This window comes from Oncorhynchus tshawytscha, unplaced genomic scaffold (genome assembly GCF_018296145.1).
Source record: "Oncorhynchus tshawytscha isolate Ot180627B unplaced genomic scaffold, Otsh_v2.0 Un_contig_7909_pilon_pilon, whole genome shotgun sequence".
In the NCBI taxonomy this organism is placed as follows: Eukaryota; Metazoa; Chordata; class Actinopteri; order Salmoniformes; family Salmonidae; genus Oncorhynchus; species Oncorhynchus tshawytscha.
The window spans coordinates 65,001-77,500 of record NW_024609380.1 but is presented as its reverse complement, the minus strand read 5'-3'; the positions used below and the strand labels follow the sequence as shown (position 1 = coordinate 77,500).

The following is a 12,500-nucleotide window of genomic DNA, read 5'->3' as shown; positions in this document are numbered from 1 at the left end:
TAGTGGGACTTTGGTCTGTGTGTGAAAGAGATATATTTTCATGCCTTATTTGAATACAATGTTATCACCTGTATATACAGGACTCCAGGTCCATCATTGTAAATAAGAATTTGTACTTAACTGACTCGCCTGGTTAAACAACGGTTGAATATAAAATATTAAAATTGTCAATGGAATGGAATGGGTTTTGTTTGAATATTATTGAACTCTTGCATGTTGGGTATTATTTTGCTTGTTGGGTCAATCTCTATGTATGATATTTTCTCCCCTTGTTGTTAAAAAAAAATTGATATAATTGTCTTTTTCAAAAACTGTATCTACCCTTGTTTTTATATATATCTCCAGAAAATATGTTTATAAACTAAAAAAATAAATTAAATAAATGTTTGTTTTGAATTTATTTGAATAATGTTATGGATAGGGTGCGTTCCAGGACGACTACATTACAAACCACTGCCCAGATCTCACAACACCTGGATAGGGTGCGTTCCAGGACGACTACATTACAGACCCCTGCCCAGCTCTCACAACACTAGGATAGGGTGCGTTCCAGGATGACTACATTACAGACCCCTGCCCAGCTCCAGGATCACAGCACCTGGATGGAGGGTGCGTTCCAGGATGACTACATTACAGACACCTGCCCAGATCTCACAACACCTGGATAGGGTGCGTTCCAGGACGACTACATTACAGACCCCTGCCCAGCTCTCACAACACCTGGATAGGGTGCGTTCCAGGATGACAACATTACAGACCCCTGCCCAGCTCTCACAACACCTGGATAGGGTGCGTTCCAGGATGACAACATTACAGACCCCTGCCCAGCTCTCACAGCACCTGGATAGGGTGCGTTCCAGGATGACTACATTACAGACACCTGCCCAGCTCTCACAACACCTGGACAGGTGAGTAAACATATCAGCTAACCACATCATCTGCCCCAGCAACCTGACGCCAGACTGCACAGTCAATGACGTGACATGGTTTCATGCAATGAAATGTCTGTAAACGTAGCGGGGCCTGGAATGCACTTTGGCCCGTCTCTTGCCACGGTGCGATGACGTAGTCACCTGTACCTCAGACACCGTCAGACAGAAGGTCGTCTCAGAAAACAGGAAGACAGCAACAGAGGCAGGTTGATGCAGTGACTCTCCGTACAAACAATGGACAAGCAGGGTAAGACCACAACCACAATAAAACATAACATCATCGTTTGTTATATACTATGTTTCTTCCTGTTTTAAAGCCACGCTCCTTCCTTTCGTGAATAACCTCAGAGAGAGATTGTGGTGCCAACCGTTTACCGGACGCAGTTATTAGCAGTGTTGCAGCAAATAAACGACAGAGTTTCACCGACGTTGAACTATTCATCACTGTGATCCGACACGTCGGCCGTAAACTAGAATCGAAAATCTGTCCGGTCTCTGATTTCTGTGAGAAACACCTGTCTTTTACACGGCTACTAATTCAGTGTATTCTATAGCCTTCAGTCTATCTGTTACGGGTGGATTAGGTTACACACCACCGTGGAGAAAACAGCGTCGATTCATTTCAGTTTAGTTCACCGTGTCAAAGTCATGGTTAAATGTCACTGTGTCTCTGACAACACTGAGGCTCTGGAACCTGTTAGACCTCATTTCTATGGCTCTGATCCAAGTGGCTCCCTATTTCTCCATAGGGATCCTGGTCTAAAGTAGTGCACTATATAGGGAATAGGGTGCCATAGGGCTCTGGTCTAAAGTAGTGCACAATATAGGGAATAGGGTGCCATAGGGCTCTGGTCTAAAGTAGTGTACTATATAGGGAATAGGGTGCCATAGGGCTCTGGTCTAAAGTAGTGCACTACATAGGGAATAGGGTGCCATAGGGCTCTGGTGTAAAGTAGTGCACTATATAGGGAATAGGGCTCTGGTCTAAAGTAGTGCACTATATAGGGAATAGGGCTCTGGTCTAAAGTAGTGCACTATATAGGGAATAGGGCTCTGGTCTAAAGTAGTGCACTATATAGGGAATAGGGCTCTGGTCTAAAGTAGTGCACTATATAGGGAATAGGGCTCTGGTCTAAAGTAGTGCACTATATAGGGAATAGGGCTCTGGTCTAAAGTAGTGCACTATATAGGGAATAGGGCTCTGGTCTAAAGTAGTGCACTATATAGGGAATAGGGCTCTGGTCTAAAGTAGTGCACTATACAGGGAATAGGGCCCTGGACTAAAGTAGTGCACTATATAGGGAATAGGGCTCTGATCTAAAGTAGTGCACTATATAGGGAATAGGGCTCTGGTCTAAAGTAGTGCACTATATAGGGAATAGGGCTCTGGTCTAAAGTAGTGCACTATGTAGGGAATAGGGCTCTGGTCTAAAGTAGTGCACTATATAGGGAATAGGGCTCTGGTCTAAAGTAGTGCACTATATAGGGAATAGGGCTCTGGTCTAAAGTAGTGCACTATACAGGGAATAGGGCCCTGGACTAAAGTAGTGCACTATATAGGGAATAGGGCTCTGGTCTAAAGTAGTGCACTATATAGGGAATAGGGCTCTGGTCTAAAGTAGTGCACTATATAGGGAATAGGGCTCTGGTCTAAAGTAGTGCACTATATAGGGAATAGGGCTCTGGTCTAAAGTAGTGCACTATATAGGGAATAGGGCTCTGGTCTAAAGTAGTGCACTATATAGGGAATAGGGCTCTGGTCTAAAGTAGTGCACTATATAGGGAATAGGGCTCTGGTCTAAAGTAGTGCACTATATAGGGAATAGGGCTCTGGTCTAAAGTAGTGCACTATATAGGGAATAGGGCTCTGGTCTAAAGTAGTGCACTATATAGGGAATAGGGCTCTGGTCTAAAGTAGTGCACTATATAGGGAATAGGGCTCTGGTCTAAAGTAGTGCACTATATAGGGAATAGGGCTCTGGTCTAAAGTAGTGCACTATATAGGGAATAGGGCTCTGGTCTAAAGTAGTGCACTATATAGGGAATAGGGCTCTGGTCTAAAGTAGTGCACTATATAGGGAATAGGGCTCTGGTCTAAAGTAGTGTACTATACAGGAATAGGGCTCTGGTCTAAAGTAGTGCACTATATAGGGAATAGGCCTCTGGTCTAAAGTAGTGTACTATACAGGGAATAGGGCTCTGGTCTAAAGTAGTGTACTATACAGGGAATAGGGCTCTGGTCTAAAGTAGTGCACTACATAGGGAATAGGGCTCTGGTCTAAAGTAGTGCACTACATAGGGAATAGGGCTCTGGTCTAAAGTAGTGCACTATATAGGGAATAGGGCTCTGGTCTAAATATAGGGGATCACATCACTGTGATCAAGTTTGATACAAGTAAACGCTGACTGCTGGTGGGTTGTTGACCCCCCTAGTAAACGCTGACTGCTGGTGGGTTGTTGACCCCCCTAGTAAACGCTGACTGCTGGTGGGTTGACCCCCCTAGTAAACGCTGACTGCTGGTGGGTTGACCCCCCTAGTAAACGCTGACTGCTGGTGGGTTGACCCCCCTAGTAAACGCTGACTGCTGGTGGGTTGTTGACCCCCTAGTAAACGCTGACTGCTGGTGGGTTGTTGACCCCCCTAGTAAACGCTGACTGCTGGTGGGTTGTTGACCCCCCTAGTAAACGCTGACTGCTGGTGGGTTGACCCCCTAGTAAACGCTGACTGCTGGTGGGTTGACCCCCCTAGTAAACGCTGACTGCTGGTGGGTTGTTGACCCCCCTAGTAAACGCTGACTGCTGGTGGGTTGACCCCCCCTAGTAAACGCTGACTGCTGGTGGGTTGACCCCCTAGTAAACGCTGACTGCTGGTGGGTTGTTGACCCCCTAGTAAACGCTGACTGCTGGTGGGTTGTTGACCCCCCTAGTAAACGCTGACTGCTGGTGGGTTGTTGACCCCCCTAGTAAACGCTGACTGCTGGTGGGTTGTTGACCCCCCTAGTAAACGCTGACTGCTGGTGGGTTGTTGACCCCCTAGTAAACGCTGACTGCTGGTGGGTTGTTGACCCCCCTAGTAAACGCTGACTGCTGGTGGGTTGACCCCCCTAGTAAACGCTGACTGCTGGTGGGTTGACCCCCTAGTAAACGCTGACTGCTGGTGGGTTGACCCCCCTAGTAAACGCTGACTGCTGGTGGGTTGTTGACCCCCCTAGTAAACGCTGACTGCTGGTGGGTTGACCCCCTAGTAAACGCTGACTGCTGGTGGGTTGTTGACCCCCCTAGTAAACGCTGACTGCTGGTGGGTTGACCCCCTAGTAAACGCTGACTGCTGGTGGGTTGACCCCCTAGTAAACGCTGACTGCTGGTGGGTTGACCCCCCTAGTAAACGCTGACTGCTGGTGGGTTGTTGACCCCCCTAGTAAACGCTGACTGCTGGTGGGTTGTTGACCCCCCCTAGTAAACGCTGACTGCTGGTGGGTTGTTGACCCCCTAGTAAACGCTGACTGCTGGTGGGTTGACCCCCCTAGTAAACGCTGACTGCTGGTGGGTTGTTGACCCCCCTAGTAAACGCTGACTGCTGGTGGGTTGTTGACCCCCCTAGTAAACGCTGACTGCTGGTGGGTTGTTGACCCCCCTAGTAAACGCTGACTGCTGGTGGGTTGTTGACCCCCTAGTAAACGCTGACTGCTGGTGGGTTGTTGACCCCCTAGTAAACGCTGACTGCTGGTGGGTTGTTGACCCCCTAGTAAACGCTGACTGCTGGTGGGTTGTTGACCCCCCTAGTAAACGCTGACTGCTGGTGGGTTGTTGACCCCCCTAGTAAACGCTGACTGCTGGTGGGTTGTTGACCCCCTAGTAAACGCTGACTGCTGGTGGGTTGTTTACCCCCCCTAGTAAACGCTGACTGCTGGTGGGTTGTTGACCCCCTAGTAAACGCTGACTGCTGGTGGGTTGTTGACCCCCTAGTAAACGCTGACTGCTGGTGGGTTGTTGACCCCCCTAGTAAACGCTGACTGCTGGTGGGTTGTTGACCCCCCTAGTAAACGCTGACTGCTGGTGGGTTGACCCCCCTAGTAAACGCTGACTGCTGGTGGGTTGTTGACCCCCCTAGTAAACGCTGACTGCTGGTGGGTTGTTGACCCCCCTAGTAAACGCTGACTGCTGGTGGGTTGACCCCCTAGTAAACGCTAACTGCTGGTGGGTTGACCCCCCCTAGTAAACGCTGACTGCTGGTGGGTTGACCCCCTAGTAAACGCTGACTGCTGGTGGGTTGTTGACCCCCTAGTAAACGCTGACTGCTGGTGGGTTGTTGACCCCCCTAGTAAACGCTGACTGCTGGTGGGTTGACCCCCTAGTAAACGCTGACTGCTGGTGGGTTGTTGACCCCCCTAGTAAACGCTGACTGCTGGTGGGTTGTTGACCCCCTAGTAAACGCTGACTGCTGGTGGGTTGACCCCCCTAGTAAACGCTAACTGCTGGTGGGTTGACCCCCCTAGTAAACGCTGACTGCTGGTGGGTTGACCACCCCCTAGTAAACGCTGACTGCTGGTGGGTTGTTGACCCCCCTAGTAAACGCTGACTGCTGGTGGGTTGTTGACCCCCCTAGTAAACGCTGACTGCTGGTGGGTTGACCCCCCTAGTAAACGCTGACTGCTGGTGGGTTGACCCCCCTAGTAAACGCTGACTGCTGGTGGGTTGACCCCCCTAGTAAACGCTGACTGCTGGTGGGTTGACCCCCTAGTAAACGCTAACTGCTGGTGGGTTGTTGACCCCCCTAGTAAACGCTAACTGCTGGTGGGTTGTTGACCCCCCTAGTAAACGCTGACTGCTGGTGGGTTGTTGACCCCCCTAGTAAACGCTGACTGCTGGTGGGTTGTTGACCCCCTAGTAAACGCTGACTGCTGGTGGGTTGTTGACCCCCCTAGTAAACGCTGACTGCTGGTGGGTTGTTGACCCCCCTAGTAAACGCTGACTGCTGGTGGGTTGACCCCCCCTAGTAAACGCTGACTGCTGGTGGGTTGTTGACCCCCTAGTAAACGCTGACTGCTGGTGGGTTGTTGACCCCCTAGTAAACGCTGACTGCTGGTGGGTTGACCCCCCTAGTAAACGCTGACTGCTGGTGGGTTGTTGACCCCCCCCTAGTAAACGCTGACTGCTGGTGGGTTGACCCCCCTAGTAAACGCTAACTGCTGGTGGGTTGACCCCCCTAGTAAACGCTGACTGCTGGTGGGTTGACCCCCTAGTAAACGCTGACTGCTGGTGGGTTGTTGACCCCCCCTAGTAAACGCTGACTGCTGGTGGGTTGTTGACCCCCTAGTAAACGCTAACTGCTGGTGGGTTGACCCCCCCCTAGTAAACGCTGACTGCTGGTGGGTTGACCACCCCCCTAGTAAACGCTGACTGCTGGTGGGTTGTTGACCCCCCTAGTAAACGCTGACTGCTGGTGGGTTGTTGACCCCCTAGTAAACGCTGACTGCTGGTGGGTTGACCCCCTAGTAAACGCTGACTGCTGGTGGGTTGACCCCCTAGTAAACGCTGACTGCTGGTGGGTTGACCCCCCTAGTAAACGCTAACTGCTGGTGGGTTGTTGACCCCCCTAGTAAGCGCTAACTGCTGGTGGGTTGTTGACCCCTCCCTAGTAAACGCTGACTGCTGGTGGGTTGTTGACCCCCTAGTAAACGCTGACTGCTGGTGGGTTGTTGACCCCCCTAGTAAACGCTGACTGCTGGTGGGTTGTTGACCCCCCTAGTAAACGCTGACTGCTGGTGGGTTGTTGACCCCCCTAGTAAACGCTGACTGCTGGTGGGTTGTTGACCCCCTAGTAAACGCTAACTGCTGGTGGGTTGACCCCCCTAGTAAACGCTGACTGCTGGTGGGTTGACCACCCCCTAGTAAACGCTGACTGCTGGTGGGTTGTTGACCCCCCTAGTAAACGCTGACTGCTGGTGGGTTGTTGACCCCCCTAGTAAACGCTGACTGCTGGTGGGTTGACCCCCCTAGTAAACGCTGACTGCTGGTGGGTTGACCCCCCTAGTAAACGCTGACTGCTGGTGGGTTGACCCCCCTAGTAAACGCTGACTGCTGGTGGGTTGACCCCCTAGTAAACGCTAACTGCTGGTGGGTTGTTGACCCCCTAGTAAACGCTAACTGCTGGTGGGTTGTTGACCCCCTAGTAAACGCTGACTGCTGGTGGGTTGTTGACCCCCCTAGTAAACGCTGACTGCTGGTGGGTTGTTGACCCCCCTAGTAAACGCTGACTGCTGGTGGGTTGTTGACCCCCCTAGTAAACGCTGACTGCTGGTGGGTTGTTGACCCCCTAGTAAACGCTGACTGCTGGTGGGTTGACCCCCCCTAGTAAACGCTGACTGCTGGTGGGTTGTTGACCCCCTAAACGCTGACTGCTGGTGGGTTGTTGACCCCCTAGTAAACGCTGACTGCTGGTGGGTTGACCCCCCTAGTAAACGCTGACTGCTGGTGGGTTGTTGACCCCCCTAGTAAACGCTGACTGCTGGTGGGTTGACCCCCCTAGTAAACGCTAACTGCTGGTGGGTTGACCCCCCTAGTAAACGCTGACTGCTGGTGGGTTGACCCCCTAGTAAACGCTGACTGCTGGTGGGTTGTTGACCCCCTAGTAAACGCTGACTGCTGGTGGGTTGTTGACCCCCTAGTAAACGCTGACTGCTGGTGGGTTGACCCCCCTAGTAAACGCTGACTGCTGGTGGGTTGTTGACCCCCCTAGTAAACGCTGACTGCTGGTGGGTTGTTGACCCCCCTAGTAAACGCTGACTGCTGGTGGGTTGACCCCCCTAGTAAACGCTAACTGCTGGTGGGTTGACCCCCTAGTAAACGCTGACTGCTGGTGGGTTGACCACCCCCTAGTAAACGCTGACTGCTGGTGGGTTGTTGACCCCCTAGTAAACGCTGACTGCTGGTGGGTTGTTGACCCCCCTAGTAAACGCTGACTGCTGGTGGGTTGACCCCCTAGTAAACGCTGACTGCTGGTGGGTTGACCCCCTAGTAAACGCTGACTGCTGGTGGGTTGACCCCCCTAGTAAACGCTAACTGCTGGTGGGTTGTTGACCCCCCTAGTAAGCGCTAACTGCTGGTGGGTTGTTGACCCCTCCCCCTAGTAAACGCTGACTGCTGGTGGGTTGTTGACCCCCCTAGTAAACGCTGACTGCTGGTGGGTTGTTGACCCCCCCTAGTAAACGCTGACTGCTGGTGGGTTGTTGACCCCCCTAGTAAACGCTGACTGCTGGTGGGTTGTTGACCCCCCTAGTAAACGCTGACTGCTGGTGGGTTGTTGACCCCCTAGTAAACGCTGACTGCTGGTGGGTTGTTGACCCCCCTAGTAAACGCTGACTGCTGGTGGGTTGTTGACCCCCTAGTAAACGCTGACTGCTGGTGGGTTGTTGACCCCCTAGTAAACGCTGACTGCTGGTGGGTTGACCCCCCTAGTAAACGCTGACTGCTGGTGGGTTGTTGACCCCCCTAGTAAACGCTGACTGCTGGTGGGTTGTTGACCCCCTAGTAAACGCTGACTGCTGGTGGGTTGACCCCCCTAGTAAACGCTAACTGCTGGTGGGTTGACCCCCCTAGTAAACGCTGACTGCTGGTGGGTTGACCCCCTAGTAAACGCTGACTGCTGGTGGGTTGTTGACCCCCCTAGTAAACGCTGACTGCTGGTGGGTTGTTGACCCCCTAGTAAACGCTGACTGCTGGTGGGTTGACCCCCCTAGTAAACGCTGACTGCTGGTGGGTTGACCCCCTAGTAAACGCTGACTGCTGGTGGGTTGTTGACCCCCCTAGTAAACGCTGACTGCTGGTGGGTTGTTGACCCCCTAGTAAACGCTGACTGCTGGTGGGTTGACCCCCCTAGTAAACGCTAACTGCTGGTGGGTTGACCCCCTAGTAAACGCTGACTGCTGGTGGGTTGACCACCCCCTAGTAAACGCTGACTGCTGGTGGGTTGTTGACCCCCCTAGTAAACGCTGACTGCTGGTGGGTTGTTGACCCCCCTAGTAAACGCTGACTGCTGGTGGGTTGACCCCCCTAGTAAACGCTGACTGCTGGTGGGTTGACCCCCCTAGTAAACGCTGACTGCTGGTGGGTTGACCCCCTAGTAAACGCTGACTGCTGGTGGGTTGACCCCCTAGTAAACGCTGACTGCTGGTGGGTTGACCCCCCTAGTAAACGCTAACTGCTGGTGGGTTGTTGACCCCCCTAGTAAACGCTAACTGCTGGTGGGTTGTTGACCCCCCCTAGTAAACGCTAACTGCTGGTGGGTTGTTGACCCCCCTAGTAAACGCTGACTGCTGGTGGGTTGTTGACCCCCCTAGTAAACGCTGACTGCTGGTGGGTTGTTGACCCCCCTAGTAAACGCTGACTGCTGGTGGGTTGTTGACCCCCCTAGTAAACGCTGACTGCTGGTGGGTTGTTGACCCCCCTAGTAAACGCTGACTGCTGGTGGGTTGACCCCCCTAGTAAACGCTAACTGCTGGTGGGTTGACCCCCTAGTAAACGCTGACTGCTGGTGGGTTGACCCCCCTAGTAAACGCTGACTGCTGGTGGGTTGTTGACCCCCCTAGTAAACGCTGACTGCTGGTGGGTTGTTGACCCCCCTAGTAAACGCTGACTGCTGGTGGGTTGACCCCCTAGTAAACGCTGACTGCTGGTGGGTTGTTGACCCCCTAGTAAACGCTGACTGCTGGTGGGTTGTTGACCCCCCTAGTAAACGCTGACTGCTGGTGGGTTGACCCCCTAGTAAACGCTAACTGCTGGTGGGTTGACCCCCCTAGTAAACGCTGACTGCTGGTGGGTTGACCACCCCCTAGTAAACGCTGACTGCTGGTGGGTTGTTGACCCCCCTAGTAAACGCTGACTGCTGGTGGGTTGTTGACCCCCCTAGTAAACGCTGACTGCTGGTGGGTTGACCCCCCCCTAGTAAACGCTGACTGCTGGTGGGTTGACCCCCCCCTAGTAAACGCTGACTGCTGGTGGGTTGACCCCCTAGTAAACGCTGACTGCTGGTGGGTTGACCCCCCTAGTAAACGCTGACTGCTGGTGGGTTGACCCCCCTAGTAAACGCTAACTGCTGGTGGGTTGTTGACCCCCTAGTAAACGCTAACTGCTGGTGGGTTGTTGACCCCCCTAGTAAACGCTAACTGCTGGTGGGTTGTTGACCCCCCTAGTAAACGCTGACTGCTGGTGGGTTGTTGACCCCCCTAGTAAACGCTGACTGCTGGTGGGTTGACCACCCCCTAGTAAACGCTGACTGCTGGTGGGTTGTTGACCCCCCTAGTAAACGCTGACTGCTGGTGGGTTGTTGACCCCCCTAGTAAACGCTGACTGCTGGTGGGTTGACCCCCTAGTAAACGCTGACTGCTGGTGGGTTGACCCCCTAGTAAACGCTGACTGCTGGTGGGTTGACCCCCCTAGTAAACGCTGACTGCTGGTGGGTTGACCCCCTAGTAAACGCTGACTGCTGGTGGGTTGTTGACCCCCTAGTAAACGCTGACTGCTGGTGGGTTGCTGACTGCTGGTGGGTTGTTGACCCCCCTAGTAAACGCTGACTGCTGGTGGGTTGTTGACCCCCTAGTAAACGCTGACTGCTGGTGGGTTGACCCCCCCTAGTAAACGCTGACTGCTGGTGGGTTGTTGACCCCCCTAGTAAACGCTGACTGCTGGTGGGTTGACCCCCCCTAGTAAACGCTGACTGCTGGTGGGTTGACCCCCCCCTAGTAAACGCTGACTGCTGGTGGGTTGACCCCCCCCTAGTAAACGCTGACTGCTGGTGGGTTGACCCCCCTAGTAAACGCTGACTGCTGGTGGGTTGACCCCCCTAGTAAACGCTGACTGCTGGTGGGTTGACCCCCCCTAGTAAACGCTGACTGCTGGTGGGTTGACCCCCCTAGTAAACGCTAACTGCTGGTGGGTTGTTGACCCCCCTAGTAAACGCTAACTGCTGGTGGGTTGTTGACCCCCCTAGTAAACGCTAACTGCTGGTGGGTTGTTGACCCCCTAGTAAACGCTGACTGCTGGTGGGTTGTTGACCCCCTAGTAAACGCTGACTGCTGGTGGGTTGTTGACCCCCCTAGTGCGCTGACTGCTGGTGGGTTGTTGACCCCCCTAGTAAACGCTGACTGCTGGTGGGTTGTTGACCCCCCTAGTAAACGCTGACTGCTGGTGGGTTGTTGACCCCCCTAGTAAACGCTGACTGCTGGTGGGTTGTTGACCCCCCTAGTAAACGCTGACTGCTGGTGGGTTGTTGACCCCCCTAGTAAACGCTGACTGCTGGTGGGTTGTTGACCCCCCTAGTAAACGCTGACTGCTGGTGGGTTGACCCCCTAGTAAACGCTGACTGCTGGTGGGTTGTTGACCCCCCTAGTAAACGCTGACTGCTGGTGGGTTGACCCCCCTAGTAAACGCTAACTGCTGGTGGGTTGACCCCCTAGTAAACGCTGACTGCTGGTGGGTTGACCCCCTAGTAAACGCTGACTGCTGGTGGGTTGTTGACCCCCCTAGTAAACGCTGACTGCTGGTGGGTTGTTGACCCCCCTAGTAAACGCTGACTGCTGGTGGGTTGACCCCCCTAGTAAACGCTGACTGCTGGTGGGTTGTTGACCCCCTAGTAAACGCTGACTGCTGGTGGGTTGACCCCCCTAGTAAACGCTAACTGCTGGTGGGTTGACCCCCCTAGTAAACGCTGACTGCTGGTGGGTTGACCACCCCCTAGTAAACGCTGACTGCTGGTGGGTTGTTGACCCCCCTAGTAAACGCTGACTGCTGGTGGGTTGTTGACCCCCCCTAGTAAACGCTGACTGCTGGTGGGTTGACCCCCCTAGTAAACGCTGACTGCTGGTGGGTTGACCCCCCTAGTAAACGCTGACTGCTGGTGGGTTGACCCCCTAGTAAACGCTGACTGCTGGTGGGTTGACCCCCCTAGTAAACGCTGACTGCTGGTGGGTTGACCCCCCCCTAGTAAACGCTAAATGCTGGTGGGTTGTTGACCCCCTAGTAAACGCTAACTGCTGGTGGGTTGTTGACCCCCCTAGTAAACGCTAACTGCTGGTGGGTTGTTGACCCCCTAGTAAACGCTAACTGCTGGTGGGTTGTTGACCCCCCTAGTAAACGCTGACTGCTGGTGGGTTGTTGACCCCCTAGTAAACGCTGACTGCTGGTGGGTTGTTGACCCCCTAGTAAACGCTGACTGCTGGTGGGTTGTTGACCCCCCTAGTAAACGCTGACTGCTGGTGGGTTGTTGACCCCCCTAGTAAACGCTGACTGCTGGTGGGTTGTTGACCCCCCTAGTAAACGCTGACTGCTGGTGGGTTGTTGACCCCCCTAGTAAACGCTGACTGCTGGTGGGTTGACCCCCCTAGTAAACGCTGACTGCTGGTGGGTTGTTGACCCCCCTAGTAAACGCTGACTGCTGGTGGGTTGTTGACCCCCCTAGTAAACGCTGACTGCTGGTGGGTTGACCCCCTAGTAAACGCTAACTGCTGGTGGGTTGACCCCCCTAGTAAACGCTGACTGCTGGTGGGTTGACCCCCTAGTAAACGCTGACTG

At 53.5% G+C, this 12,500-nt stretch overlaps 1 protein-coding gene across 1 annotated transcript in view; it reads right to left on the bottom strand.

Annotated features, from left to right (window-relative positions):
* The window catches only part of LOC121844689 (receptor-type tyrosine-protein phosphatase S-like), a gene marked incomplete at its 5' end in the record, with an annotated part of 62,749 nt that overhangs the window by 10,412 nt on the left and 39,837 nt on the right, over nt 1-12,500 (bottom strand).